This window comes from Procambarus clarkii, chromosome 56 (assembly GCF_040958095.1).
Source record: "Procambarus clarkii isolate CNS0578487 chromosome 56, FALCON_Pclarkii_2.0, whole genome shotgun sequence".
NCBI lineage: Eukaryota > Metazoa > Arthropoda > Malacostraca > Decapoda > Cambaridae > Procambarus > Procambarus clarkii.
Window position 1 is genome coordinate 26,369,104 of NC_091205.1, and position 15,759 is coordinate 26,384,862.

At 42.9% G+C, this 15,759-nt stretch overlaps 1 protein-coding gene and 1 long non-coding RNA gene across 2 annotated transcripts in view; one reads left to right on the plus strand and one right to left on the minus strand.

Moving 5' to 3' along the window:
- Positions 1-429: 429 nt before the first annotated feature.
- Positions 430-15,759, minus strand: part of LOC138353133 (uncharacterized) — a 180,884-nt gene continuing 165,554 nt past the window's right edge. Inside the window, exons 3-4 of the long non-coding RNA XR_011223078.1 lie at positions 1,607-1,714; positions 430-836 (exon numbers count right to left, since the gene is read on the minus strand). This is a non-coding gene — a long non-coding RNA (uncharacterized lncRNA). The remainder of the gene's footprint in view (positions 837-1,606; positions 1,715-15,759) is intronic.
- Positions 10,310-15,759, plus strand: part of LOC123770891 (PDF receptor) — a 113,096-nt gene continuing 107,646 nt past the window's right edge. The window contains exon 1 of the mRNA XM_069305965.1: positions 10,310-10,787. The gene's annotated coding sequence lies outside the window, so the exon portion shown is untranslated. The remainder of the gene's footprint in view (positions 10,788-15,759) is intronic.

A 15,759-nucleotide genomic window follows, 5' to 3' on the forward strand; every position in this document is an offset into this window, starting at 1 on the left:
AACATTTCTGCAGGTTTATCTGATTGTAATACCCTATTTTAGTGCCATCAGGGACTCTACTAATGTTATTCTTCACTCATATATTTAAATTATTGATGTATATTGTAATCTTTGACTTTGTATATCACTGTGACTTCGAGAAATGGGTTACATTTCTCACTGTATACATCTCACATGTCTCACAACCTCTATACATTCTCTTTTTTATGTACAACCATCAGTAGCATTGAGGATCAAAGTTTTTTCTAGAATATTTGCAATTACATTTTTTGTATTATTGCTTTTTCACCAACTGGACATGTTTCATTTGAACTGACTCAACACAAGCACTTTCAAAATACTAATTATTTAGGATAATAACATTCATTGTAAATGTTAAAAAAATTATCTAAATACGATAGAAATTCACCTCAGAATCGTTCCTTCTCTCTCTCTCTCTCTCTCTCTCTCTCTCTCTCTCTCTCTCTCTCTCTCTCTCTCTCACACTATCTCTGAAGATTTACTGAATGAATCTCAGTATCCGACATAACTCTCTCACTCACGCTCAAGACCTCACAAAAGTTCACAAATATCAACGAACAATGTGAACAAAACATAAGTCGCGTGTCTTCAACGGCAGCTGTAACACTGTGGTGTTCCTTGGTCAAGTGTCTTCAACGGCAGCTGTAACACTGTGGTGTTCCTTGGTCAAGTGTCTTCAACGGCAGCTGTAACACTGTGGTGTTCCTTGGTCAAGTGATCTACCGAATAGTCTTGGAGAGGAGGAGGAGGAAGGCCAGGAAGCGGTACCCAGCAAACAGGGCGCATAGAGCACCGATGTCCATCCCGAAATGTTTCTGGAAAATAGACAAATAAAGTGTATTTAGTGTGTGTGTATTTAGGTATTATTAGTTATCGTGTAGGATCATATACATATTGGTTATGTATATGTGCGAATATATATATATATATATATATATATATATATATATATATATATATATATATATATATATATATATATATATCTATGTATATAGACATACAACTGCAGGGCATTATAGAGGTATTAAGGAGAATCACAGATTTAATCTGAACTGTTAATATTGTAATACTTTTAATATTGAAAATTACCAAAGAAAGACTTAACAGAAAGAAATTACCACCTTATTACTGCCACCACTACCACCATGGAAGAAAATGCAGAACAGAACCAGTGAAGAGCAGAGTTGCCATGGGCACAATCAGAGAACACTGCATGAACATCAGAGGTTCACGGTTGTTCAACGTCCTACCAGCGAGCATCAGAAATATTACAGGAACAACCGTGGACATCTTCAAGAGGAAACTAGATTGTTTCCTTCAAGGAGTGCCGGACCAACCGGGCTGTGGTGGGTATGTGGGCCTGCGGGCCGCTCCGAGCAACAGCCTGGTGGATCAAACTCTCACAAGTTAAGTCTGGCCCCGGGCCGGACTTGGGGAGTAGAAGAACTCCCAGAACCCCATCAACCAGGTATCAACCAGGTACCTCACCACCACCACCACCTCACCACCACCACCACCACCACTACCACCACCAGCCCCCTTTTTACCCATACCATACACATTCAGTCCTTCACATCTCTACCTTCCGCTTCTCCGGCTCCACCTTCCGTCCGTCCTACCAGCATCCGTCTCGGTCGTCAGGTGAGCCATCTCCCTCTCCCACCGGAAGTGCTCAGGTCGATGCAACGTTCTGAAATTGCAAATTCGAGAGTGAAAATTTGTTCTATGTTGCGCACTTTCTCCAAGGAAGCGTATTTCTTTGATCATAACTTCCAAGGGATTGGACACGATAAAATGGTGTTTTGTAAATGATTAGATTATATTTTTTCGCAATCGCATATGTAACAAATGATTTATTGTTGCTCTATGCGATGAGAGTCGATTTGGCTTCTATGTTTACATAAGCCAAATGCAGCAAAGATTACACAGGTTCATTATGCAGCAAAGCTGTTCGGCTGCATAATGGGAGTGTTTTCCTATCAGTTCCATTGAGTTACGTAGCCCATTCGAAGAAAATCTATATGACAACACGAAGGAGCTTTTGGGGAGCGTAAACTATGCCTCAACATCAGTGGCAGCTGTGTGGCGTCTTGCAGGTTGTTGCTATTATGACGGGTGTGCTGGGGGGGACAATCATAGTACTGCTGTTGTCGCTGTGAGAGGGAGAGTTGTGCGAGAGCTTCCCACCACCTCATGAGAGACCGGCCCTCCACCAACAGAGCCTGGGAGATAAACGCTCAGCATCCACCACCTGTTGAACACAGCAAGATTTTGTTACCATCCTCACACATAAAACAGTGGACAATCAGCAATTTTAATTATTATATTTGTATTCAACACGTCAAACATGCAATGACAAACAACTCTTTTTCTTGGGAGGGAAGAGAATTATCAATGGAAAGCGCCAAGCCATTACGGCCATATAGGACTGTTACGGCCCTCTCGGGACGCAACGGGGTTCTTGCTCTGATGTTGTTAGAGGAAGATATATGTATCCGTTCCCAAGCCAGTAGTGGCTATCAAGGGATGAGATCCGTGACGCAAGTAACTTAAAAGGGAGTAGGGAAAGAAAGTTAAGAACTTAATATTATAATGTTCACCATCACCATTTAAATATATAGAAGTAAAACGTACACAAGGGGGAGGGGTATTAACACTTTACAAAGGGGATCAACACTGTAGTCTTCTGCTGGAGACTATGGATCCTCGAAGCTAGGTGCTGAGTCCGCGGTGCTTTCTTCGTGGCCTCAAGACGTGTCCTCTGAGAACGCCGAGTCTACCCTGGCCACAGGTCAGCCACAACACGGGTCCACTGGGGGCACCGTCGTGGAGGCCGTCAACCACACGTCCAGCAGGTCTGCTGGCAGGTACTGAGCCACCAAGGCTGGCACGGCCACTCCACGAACGATAAAAGGGGTACGCCCTAGACAGGAGTCTCGTGTGATATCACCAATCACCCTCCTGTCCTCAATACCCCAGTGGATTATCGTCTCCAACCGTCGGTCCCGGGTAAATCCTTCCACTGCCACTCCACTGGCAGGCTTAACACACCACAGTGTTCTTCCGGGGGGACGACGTCACAACAGCTGCAGCAAACTGGACAGTATGGAGACTGGCTGCCTCGGGTAGACTGACTCCACCTTCAACACAGTGGTCCCAGGTCGGCTCTGTAAGCAGACACGTCATCAATAACGGACACTAAAACACCACACTTACAGCCTCAGACACAAACACCTGACGTATCCAGTCCATAGATGGCGCTGTCGTCGGAGCACCACCTAACCAGAGGTCAGGAGCGGCGGTGTTGAGCGCTGAACCAGACTGGAAACTGGTCCTCGAGGCCAGTACACGCTGTCCTCACTAGGTGTCGTCGTTCGTTTGGCGGGGGTTTCGGGAGCTGACCCACAGATGGCGTGTTTGTCACTGCTCCAGGCACGGACGCTGGATCCGGGTTCGTAACAAGGACTGGGAAGGGGTCTCTCCCTAGCTCTCCCATACATAACCCCAGCTAACACACAGCCCGCATACATAATCCCAGCTAACACACAGCCTGCATACATAATCCCAGCTAACATACACCCCGCATACATAATCCCAGCTAACATACAACCCCACATACATAATCCCAGCTAACATACAACCCCGCATACATAATCCCAGCTAACATACAACCCCGCATACATAATCCCAGCTAACACACAGCCCGCATACATAATCCCAGCTAACATACACCTCGCATACATAATCCCAGCTAACATACAGCCCGCATACATAATCCCAGCTAACATACAGTCCGCATACATAATCCCAGCTAACATATACCCTGCATACATAATCCCAGCTAACACACAGCCCGCATACATAATCCCAGCTAACATACAACCCCGCATACATAATCCCAGCTAACACACAGCCCGCATACATAATCCCAGCTAACATACAGCCCGCATACATAATCCCAGCTAACGTACAGCCCGCATACATAATCCCAGCTAACGTACAGCCCGCATACATAATCCCAGCTAACGTACAGCCCGCATACATAATCCCAGCTAACGTACAGCCCGCATACATAATCCCAGCTAACGTACAGCCCGCATACATAATCCCAGCTAACATACAACCCCGCATACATAATCCCAGCTAACACACAGCCCGCATACATAATCCCAGCTAACGTACAGCCCGCATACATAATCCCAGCTAACGTACAGCCCGCATACATAATCCCAGCTAACGTACAGCCCGCATACATAATCCCAGCTAACGTACAGCCCGCATACATAATCCCAGCTAACGTACAGCCCGCATACATAATCCCAGCTAACATACAACCCCGCATACATAATCCCAGCTAACACACAGCCCGCATACATAATCCCAGCTAACGTACAGCCTGCATACATAATCCCAGCTAACATACACCCTGCATACATAATCCCAGCTAACATACAGCCCGCATACATAATCCCAGCTAACACACAGCCCGCACACATAATCCCAGCTAACATACAGCCCGCATACATAATCCCAGCTAACATACAACCCCGCATACATAATCCCAGCTAACACACAGCCCGCATACATAATCCCAGCTAACGTACAGCCTGCATACATAATCCCAGCTAACATACACCCTGCATACATAATCCCAGCTAACATACAGCCCGCATACATAATCCCAGCTAACACACAGCCCGCACACATAATCCCAGCTAACATACAACCCCGCATACATAATCCCAGCTAACATACAGCCCGCATACATAATCCCAGCTAACATACAGCCCGCATACATAATCCCAGCTAACATACAGCCCGCATACATAATCCCAGCTAACGTACAGCCCGCATACATAATCCCAGCTAACATACAACCCCGCATACATAACCCCAGCTAACATACAGCCCGCATACATAATCCCAGCTAACATACAACCCCGCATACATAACCCCAGCTAACATACAGCCGGCATACATAATCCCAGCTAACATACAACCCCGCATACATAATCCCAGCTAACATACAACCCCGCATACATAATCCCAGCTAACATACAGCCCGCATACATAATCCCAGCTAACATACACCCCGCATACATAACCCCAGCTAACATACAGCCCGCATACATAATCCCAGCTAACATACAGCCCGCATACATAATCCCAGCTAACGTACAGCCCGCATACATAATCCCAGCTAACATACAGCCCGCATACATAATCCCAGCTAACATACAGCCCGCATACATAATCCCAGCTAACGTACAGCCCGCATACATAATCCCAGCTAACATACACCCCGCATACATAACCCCAGCTAACATACAACCCCGCATACATAATCCCAGCTAACATACAGCCCGCATACATAATCCCAGCTAACATACAGCCCGCATACATAATCCCAGGTATTTTTGAGCATTAATTCCGGCTCGGGACTCCATGAAGAACCAAGATTTCCAACAACATTTTATATGAATTTCTGCGCTGATTTATGGAATATATTTCCCCCCACTTCTATCAAAATTCCGTCGCACCAACTCCGTCTTCTTGTTTCCGTCAAACGTTTTGCGGAATTGGCAGCCACAGACGTAGGGAAGCAGACCTTAAATGACACTAAAAAAGGAGCTAGAATCCCATTTGTTAGTGATTTTTGTCCCTGATGTTCAGAACATCATACAGCTGTGTGCTCCCCTGCCAAGGAAAGGGCTAAGCCATTATGACTATATAGCACTTGGAAGGGGTCAGGATAAGGATTTGGGATGGGACGGGGGAAAGGAATGGTGCCCAACCACTTGGACGGTCGGGGATTGAACGCCGACTTGGCCCCGTTGGTTACCCCTATCAAGTATACTTATGCAGTTCCCGATTTTAAACAGGATGGTTTTATGTATTTTATATATATACACGTGTGTTAGTTTACATATGGGGTTAAGAGTGTTCCATGTTCTTTATATTCGTACCAGTAATTACATCAAGCACCTTTGCCCTTACTTGTACTAACACTTGTACTAACACTTGTACTAACACTTGTACTAACACTTGTACTAACACTTGTACTAACACTTGGACTAACACTTGTACTAACACTTGGACTAACACTTGGACTAACACTTGGACTAACACTTGTACTAACACTTGTACTAACTATTGCCATTGTACTACGTCCATAACTGCAATAGTACTTAATCCTCTGTGTGTACTGTTTCCCACACCTGCAACTGTACTTATAACCCCACACCTGCAACTGAACTTATAACCCCACACCTACAACTGAACTTATAACCCCACACCCGCAACTGAACTTATAAACCTGATCATTCTTCAATATATTTAGCCATGTTTCGTATACTTTTAATTGAATATTTGATAGATTTGAAATATTGTTTAAAACTGCAGTTATCTGAAAAAAACAAATATTAAAAAGTCATAAAACTATATTGCTTTAAAAAATGCATGTTATGAAGCATTAAAATGTACACAAAAATTCATTCGCAGTATTTCAGAAATGTAGTAAATGATTGTAGAAAGAGAGAGAGAGAGAGAGAGAGAGAGAGAGAGAGAGAGAGAAAGAGAGAGAGAGAGAGAGAGAGAGAGAGAGAGAGAGAGAGAGAGAGAGAGAGAGAGAGAGAGAGAGAGAGAGAGAGAGAAAGAGAGAGAGAGAGAGAGAGAGAGAGAGAGAGAGAGAGAGAGAGAGAGAGAGAGAGAGAGAGAGAGAGAGAGAATGGCACATTAAGTGGCCTTAACAACACACAATAGATCAAGATACACATATATATCCATTCAGCATTGTCAAATAACACGCCTGCAACCCAATTTTATACACAACAAATGGAAACAAAATTGCACGCGCATGCATTATTGCAGCTAATATATATCTGCCAGCATCCAGAGTTGCAGCGTCTGCAATTTTATGGCTCGTGAGGAGTCTTTGTTCCCAGCACATTATTGCTGTGGTCTCTTGGTGCAACTTGTCCTCCTAAAAGCACGTCGCATTTTGACGTATACTTTACTTAAGGGCAAAAACTATCGAACAGGAAAATAGAAGCGGTTGGTGAAATTGACGTAAATGTCCCGTTTTTTGTCTCTGGATCCTCTGGTAGGTTAGGGGCCATGTTAGTACAATCGTTTCTAACAGGAATGATTAGTGACCTACAGCTCAGGACCGGTGTTCTACATCATCAACACTTGAAAAAACGTTATTAGAGAACAGGTATATCCTATTCGTTATTAGAGAATGCAAGACTTGCCTATGGGACTTTTGAAAATAAGTGACACATTTCCCGTATTTGAAATAGTGAAATAGAGAAGGACTGAACGTGATTGTTTACCAAACGCTGGAGGTCACTCAGTAAGTCACAGTCAGGGAAAAAGCCAATCAAAAGCTAGATCAAAATAAACATGTACCTTTGACTACAAGAAAAAGAATTCGGTAATCCAGATGTAAAAACTCCCTTCGCCAGCCGACGTCTTGACTACTGTATTCAGAAGACGGAGACCTTCGCTCGCAAAGACACTTTCACACTTGAAAAAAGTTCATCACAAAGTGGAGCAACAATACGTCTCTACAAACGCAACATCACAGCGCTTGTTATCACTAAGACGTTATAAAATACTGAACAAGCTTGATAACTTTAAATCCTGAACACGTCTTCAAGAGCTCCAAGGTGACTTCCACAAATACTATTTCAGGTTTGCCAAGTCTCGATGCAAAGCAGACAATAGATGATATTTTTGCCACCCATAGGTCAACAATCCTCTAATACACAATGTACTTGTTGAAGCTGAAAAAGCCAACATAGAGACATAGATTAAGTTACTACTAAAATAAGTTGGGAATGGGAAGGAACGTTTAATAAGATATCAGCTTAAAGTCTCTGTCGCGTTTGAAATAATGTCAATAGGAAAATCCTCTTAACAATAAAACACGCAAACACATGTAAACACCTGACGTCACTGGACGACAAGAGTGGCTAGGATAGATATTAATACCATGTTAAAACGTGGTATTAAAATGAGTTAGACAAAGGCATTCTTATGGTGAGATACATGGTAACGAACACCCGACACTGCCATTAACTTAAACCATAAAAACCTGTCACCCCATTACCCCCGACTCCCCCCCCCCCATTTGACGTTCACATTAACTTCATCCCTATTACCTAACACTATCATTAACTTAACCCCCCCCCCCACATCTAACACCCCACATATCTGACATCCTGCACATAACTCCCACCCCCCCCTCACGCATCTGACACCCCACACACACACATATATAACACCACACATGCAGCTGACACTCCACATACCTGACATCTCCCCCTCACCCCCCCCCCACACACACATCCAGCCAATTGACACAGCGACACTCAGCTCGTTCGTCTGAATTTGCATATCACACCCTCGGCGCTCTCTTGTTTACACTTTAGATCAAACTTGAAAGACAATTTGGAAAGAGAAAAAAAACAACTATGGCAACAGTTTAATGGAACACGGGAATAAAAATACATTTATACCAATCCGGCCATACATTAAATACATTATGTCTGAACGCTTGACGTACAAGCATACACATATCGAAGGATTTTATTTAGTGTATTATTAAAACTTTTGGTTAATTGATTGTATGGGCTGGTGCTCCTGGAGCGTACATTATGTACGCTTTAATGCGTACCAAATTGTATGCTGGTTCCGTCGTGAAAGTGGATTTATAATTTGTTAAACGGACAAATCCTTACTATTTTGCGATGTTGGTAAATATGAAGAAGCGAATATAGAAAGAATATTCAGGCGATGAGTCACAATAACGTGGCTGAAGTATGTTGACCAGACCACACACTAGAAATTGAAGGGACGACGACGTTTCGGTCCGTCGTGGACCATTCTCAAGTCGATGGAATGCAATCTCATGCAATCGACTTGAGAATGGTCCAGGACGGACCGAAACGTCGTCGTCCCTTCAATTTCTAGTGTGTGGTCTGGTCAACATCGAAAGAATATTGATACAGACATGTGGAACTCTATGAAGAACCTTCAATACAATTTTATTCATCTCGATTTGTTGTTCTGCCTACAACTAATAATGTTGCAATAACATGTAAATCGTTATGACTGTAAATATGAATAACACAATAAATAAAACAGCATTCACCATCATTTCCTACAGCATCCAATATCACGGTTTACAAAGGCAACACCATTGCAATTCAACGTTCATATCTAATATTATTTTTTGCTTCATAGTATGGTGAGGGGTCCTCGCTGCACCAACCCTTCCTGTTGAACAAATCCACAAGGGCCGTGATGAAGATTCGAACCTACGTCTGAGAGCATAGGTTTGAATCCTCGTCACGGCCCTCGTGGATTTGTTCCTTGATGCATTACGCCATTGTGATTTCTGTGTGTAACCCATACTTTTGGGTTGACAAAGAGAGCGAGAACGCTGAGAGAGAGAGAGAGAGAGAGAGAGAACACAGCTACGGGAGCCTCTCACTATTGCTCTTGATTGCTCATGCAAGTCGGCGTTCAATTCCTGACTGTCCACAAGTGGTTGGGCAACCATTCCTTTCCCCTCCGTCCCATCCCAAATCCTTATCCTGATCCCTTCCAAGTGCTATATATAGTCGTAATGGCTTGGCGCTTTCCCCCCTGACAATTCCCTTCCCTCTCACTATTGCAACTTTGTCATTTACAGAGTTCAATTCAGTGGAAATTTCGTGTTTATTTTTGCTGTAAGTTGTATTTTCACACTCATCCACTTTGCACTGAAAGTTCCCTCCCTCTTCCTTCTTCTTCCTTGCTTCAGTGCTACAGCTGGAGTGAAGCTAGTGAGGTGGACGAAGCTGGTTGATTGATGATTGATGAAGATTAAGCGCTCCCAAAAGGTGGCACGGGCATGAATAGCCCGTAAAGATGAAGGCGGGGGACCAAGCTACTATATGAGCTGTCTCAAGTGAGGACCAGCGTATCTGTCCACCATCTGTAAGTAAGTCACGCATCTCGTCACCGAGTCATTCTAACTCCTTCCTCCTCATCTCATTCAATGATCTTCCCGGAACTTCCTCCTTCTCTATGCACTGCATTGTTCCAAGTTATTCTCCTGTCTCCTTCTCTTTATCGTTCTCCCTCCCTCCACTCGTCCTCTTTAGACTCCCTCTCTCCCTCCATTCGTCCTGTACAGCCTTTCTCTCTCCCTCCATTCGCCCTCTCCAGCCTCCCTCTCTCCCCACAGACGGCACTGGGCCACCTCTGCCAGTATGGGTCAGGACTCCGTCGGGAGAGGATATGACCGCGCTCCCTCACAAGATCACCCATTCCCTCTCACTCCCCCTCTTCCCTCCTACCCTAGTATACCCCTTCTGCAGTATATTCCATACCAGCTGGCACTACCTCACGTTATCACGGGAGATTATACTACCTGGGCGGATCCACCTAGTGTAATTTAACAATATACTGTATGTTTAGATACGAGGGGGAGACTCTGCTACGAGAGGAATGATGCCAACTATTGGAATGTGAAATATATTGACACAGCTTCCTTGACGGGAGAACGCGGCGGTCAGTGATGGATTTTGTCGTCCAACTGTGTGTGTTAATGCTGTTAGCGGGACACGAAACTCTTAACTGTGAACCTCAGATAATATGTGATCACTGTTTAGTGGTGAGTGGACGGTTGATGTAGTGTTTCCACAGGTGTCATGACCCAGAATTGACACTGTACAGAGGTGACACCCTGCACATCACCTTTGCAACTGGAGGTAAGTAGGGTGATTTGAAGTTGATATGAGATTCACAGATTCACAGTTGATCTGGTCAGGTGGACGGAATTCCTCGGATATATTGGAGTAACGTGAATATGGATTAATACTGATAAGAGCAACCAATGAGTAGATGATTAATGAGCTATGTAAATGTAAAGACGTAGGTGGGGATGATTCCCAGTGACCAAAGTTTATTTTTACCAAGAAGAGGTTTTACTCGAACTAAAAATATATATAAAGTTTGCTGACTTTCGCTGTCACGTATGCACACGAAAAATTGTGTTTTCATGTGTGACTTACGCATGTTTTGTACATATTCATCATAACCCATGTGAATGAAAATATATGTAAATAAAAGTCAGGAGGTTCTGGGAGGCTAGGCCACCGCCAGGAGGTTCTGGGAGGCTAGGCCTCCGCCAGGAGGTTCTGGGAGGCTAGGCCTCCGCCAGGAGGTTCTGGGAGGCTAGGCCTCCGCCAGGAGGTTCTGGGAGGCTAGGCCTCCGCCAGGAGGTTCTGGGAGGCTAGGCCACCGCCAACTAAAAACTCCACGGAGGCTAGGCCACCGCCAACTAAAAACTCCACGGACATATATATCACCATTTAGAATTTTTGCGTCTCTATAATAGTCACTATACAAGTAAAATTATATGTCTAATTTCAGACATACACGAATAATGTATTTATAACTCCTCGCTTCCTTCCCTTTCCACAAATACAACCACACACACACGCAAACACACAAACACACCATTCAATTATGCAAATTCCGAAATAATATTAACGTTAAACTCACCAGAATCTAATTAGACCAGAGGTTCTCCTTCATATATGTTATATGTAACACAAACCTAAATATGTTAATCTGGGTTAATCATCGTTGAGGGCTATATCTTTCTACTGGCACCTATATATCACATTCCCGTGCATATATGTCCATAATTCTCGAACTAACCTCGCCAATATATAATTTGATAAAGAATTCAGCGTAAATGAGTCATTCAAAAGCCCTCTCAATTTGCTGGGATATTTTTCAGAGCTGACACAGGAATTGCTTAATTGAATATTCTCGCCTCGCAAATTGTTCAGTAATATGCAAGTTAATATTTTCGTTCTAGTTTCCCATAACTCTTGATTTGCCTTGGCTGAATATTCCTTCTCTGTCAGTCTATTGTTTTCTCTGTAATTCTCTCTCTGTCTCTTTCTCACTTTCGTGTTCTTTACTCTCTCAAGCTGAGTCGTATAGCGTAATGATGTGTCAATCTGTCATGTTACTAGACAGCTGACCTAATTACGTCCTAATTAAGTTCTGCACCAAAAATTATTCAAAGCTCATTTTTTCATATATATATATTTCGAAGAAAGACAAAGCCATCAACATTACTGTTTTCCAGAATGGCAACAGTTACTGTTGGCCATTTTTGGAATGACTAAAAAAATAACACTATTATATAAATATAAATATTACAAAACGTTGACCACACTTGCAAGCGTATATATCCATTGGTAAGAATACAAACGTTCGTATAGCGAGGAAAAAAATTGATTCGTAATTAATATAGGAGTCATATAGCACCCAAGGGGATATATGACGAGAGGTGTACCCCATTTCTGTGTGTCAATATATTGAGAGTTTACTTCAGTCGTGAATATAGTGCAGGACCAAAGTATACCTGCTGGTTGGTCAGTAAACCTTTATTACTAAACTTACTAACCCTCCAGAGGTTAATGGGCCCTCAGACGGGCATCGTTCCACACCCCCGCCATCCTGAGGTTCCTTCAAGACAACCTAAGAGAACTACTGTAAGGTATTTTGGAACTGGAATTGCACCTGTTCTCACACCTGTTCTTCCACCTCTTCTCACACCTGTTCTTCCACCTGTTTTCACACCCAATACCTCACACTTTTTTTTTTTTACAAAATCCCCGAATTCCGCTTAATATTTTACGCATTAATACAAATTATAGCTCCGTAATAAACAGTAATGACTGTTTCGTTCGTTAAATAGTTCATAAAGTATGTTGACCAGACCACACACTAGAAGGTGAAGGGACGACGACGTTTCGGTCCGTCCTGTACCATTCTCAAGTCAATTGTGAATGGTCCAGGACGGACCGAAACGTCGTCGTCCCTTCACCTTCTAGTGTGTGGTCTGGTCAACATACTCTAGCCACGTTATTATGACTCATCGCAGTACATAAAGATGTTCAGTTCAATAGCAATAACCTTCGTAAACTACTAACGACGTCACCCTTTAACTGCTAACGATCTCTGCCATTATCTACTTGTGATCTCTCCCATTGACAAATAACGCCCCCTTCCGTTAACTTCTAGCAGCAACGTGTCCCATTAACCTCTAACGATCTCTGCCGTTAAACTGCTAGCAACCTCTCTCGTTAGGTACTAACGATTTCTCCCATTAACTACTCAAATATCTGTTTCATGTGTACATACAATAATGCACAATTTTGCGCCATGCGTTCATGCAATAAATCGTATATTCAACACATGCGTTTACGCGTTAAACAACATACATTCAACAATTTCCGCCTGTGTGCAGCCACGGACAGACAATCTCCCTCGGCATAAATCTATCAGTATCCGGCCGTCATCTGAACGAGGAATATCGGGTTCCTGCACCGATAAGATCCACGGGAAGCTTGCAATATTAATATACACCACGGTATATATTTTTGTTTTATTTTGAAAGCGTAAGTGGGAATTATCGTGGTGGTGTCCGGTGACTGGCTCCTATACCGGTGGCGGTGTTCGGATCAACCCCCTCACAACACAACTCATTTCCTGTTTCTCATGTTAACTCATCCGCTACTTCCCTCCTCCCTCATTTCCATACACTCATCATGTTTCATGTCAATTCTCTCTCTCTCTCTCTTTCTCTCTCTCTAATATATATATATATATATATATATATATATATATATATATATGTGTGTGTGTGTGTGTGTGTGTGTGTGTGTGTGTGTGTGTGTGTGTGTGTGTGTGGGTAATGTTTTAAACTATATTCCATTTTTACAACATTTTAACAACAAAATATTGTACTAAAAACATCTATGGGGTTACTTTGTATGTGTGGAGGGTCATGATTGCTCGCTGTATAGGTGTTTGTTAGCAGAGGGGAGTGAATATATGAGGGTCAGAGATGTGGATAGTGCTAATTTGTGCGTAAAGTTGGGCAGGTGTTGTTTGTTGCATAGGGGCGAAAGGGTAGCTTGTAAAATGTGGGTTTTGTTATGCAAAGTGGAAAGAATGAACGCTTGAATCATTAAAATAAATGCATCCCTTTGAAATCTATATACCCATGGCATATGCACCACACACACATGCATTAATAAACACACACTCGCACACACAACGCGCACACTACACACACACACACACACACACACACACACACACACACACACACACACACACACACACACACACACACACACTCGGACCAAAGAGCCAGAGCTCAACCCCCGCAAACACAACTAGGTAAGTACACACACATACACACAACGCACAAACCACACACACACACACACACACACACACACACACAACGCACAAACCACACACACACACACACACACGCACATTTATAACAGTCCCGACGGTTATTAGGGACAATTGAGTTAAATTTAGCAAACGCGGTTGTATCGTACATTAATCCTATCCACTAAAAAGCCTATATTTCACTAATGCATTTATTAACAAATAAAAACAAAATAATTTCACGAGTTTCCATAAAACAACAAATCAGGAGACTAAACACAGCAAAAAAAAATTAACACCATAAAAAGAAACAAACAACAAAAACAAGCAACAAAACAAACAAACAAACAGGACCAATATGAGGTGTATTTGTTAACAGTCACTTGAACAGACTGTGATCGACACACTACGAAAAGTTTCATTAGACTGTTGTTGAATTCTGTTGGCACACCAGCTAGATCGCCACCATGTTATTGTTTTTATCTGTACCTGTGTCTGTCGCGGAGTGGGGCTCAAGCTCTTGGACCCCCGCACCTCGTATCTTTGAGTATGTAGCATTTGTTTACCCTGAAATTCCAGTGTTCTTGTCATCACTATTTTTGAGGTTGAACAAGGAAGGTTAACGAGGGGGGGTTTAGGAAGGGGGTTAACGAGGGGGGTTTAGGAAGGGGGGTTAACGAGGAGGGGGGGGGGTGAAGACGACATCGGATTCGTGTGTATTTAATTTGTTTGCAACCAAATACGAGTATTTGTATTGCATATATATGTAACTTTTTTAATTTTCTCTTTCAAACTTGCACACCTTTCTAGTTCTGCTTTTCTTTGTCGCGCGCGCGCGTGTGTGTGTGTGTGTGTGTGTGTGTGTGTGTGTGTTCTAGGTAATTTTACATCGTTCCTACACTCTCTCTATCTCTCCCAACAGCCTTGTTTCGCGTTCCCTTGCCTTATAACTAGCGGTAAATCCGTTAAAGCTTCCATTTATCCCGGACGGGTGGCAGTTCAGACGCTGAGAACGCGGAGTAAAATAAGACCAGTTGGAATCTCAGTTGTTTCTTTAAGACACTCGTAAACCGAGACGGATAAATGGCTCTTAAATGCCTTTTAGTTATATTATTTGGATATAATGATGTGTCATTATCACCAACATTATGATCATTATCCACCTCATTATCGTCACAGTTAACCTGTGAACAACTTAAAGACGTTTTCTAAAAAGAGATTAGCTAATTAAGTGATAACTGTTTCATAGCAAGATTAACGAGGTATTTAGAGCCGTGTTATGAGAATGTCTTGGTAATATCTTCTTGCTAACGTTTGAGCCTGGTCTAAAAGAACTGGAAGCGGCGGAGACATTTAAAAATCATTATACAACAATTGTTTTTGTGTTGAAATTAGCACAAGTAAATACACACACACATGCCAGACACACAATCACACACACATACACAGAAAGATCACATATACACGAATATA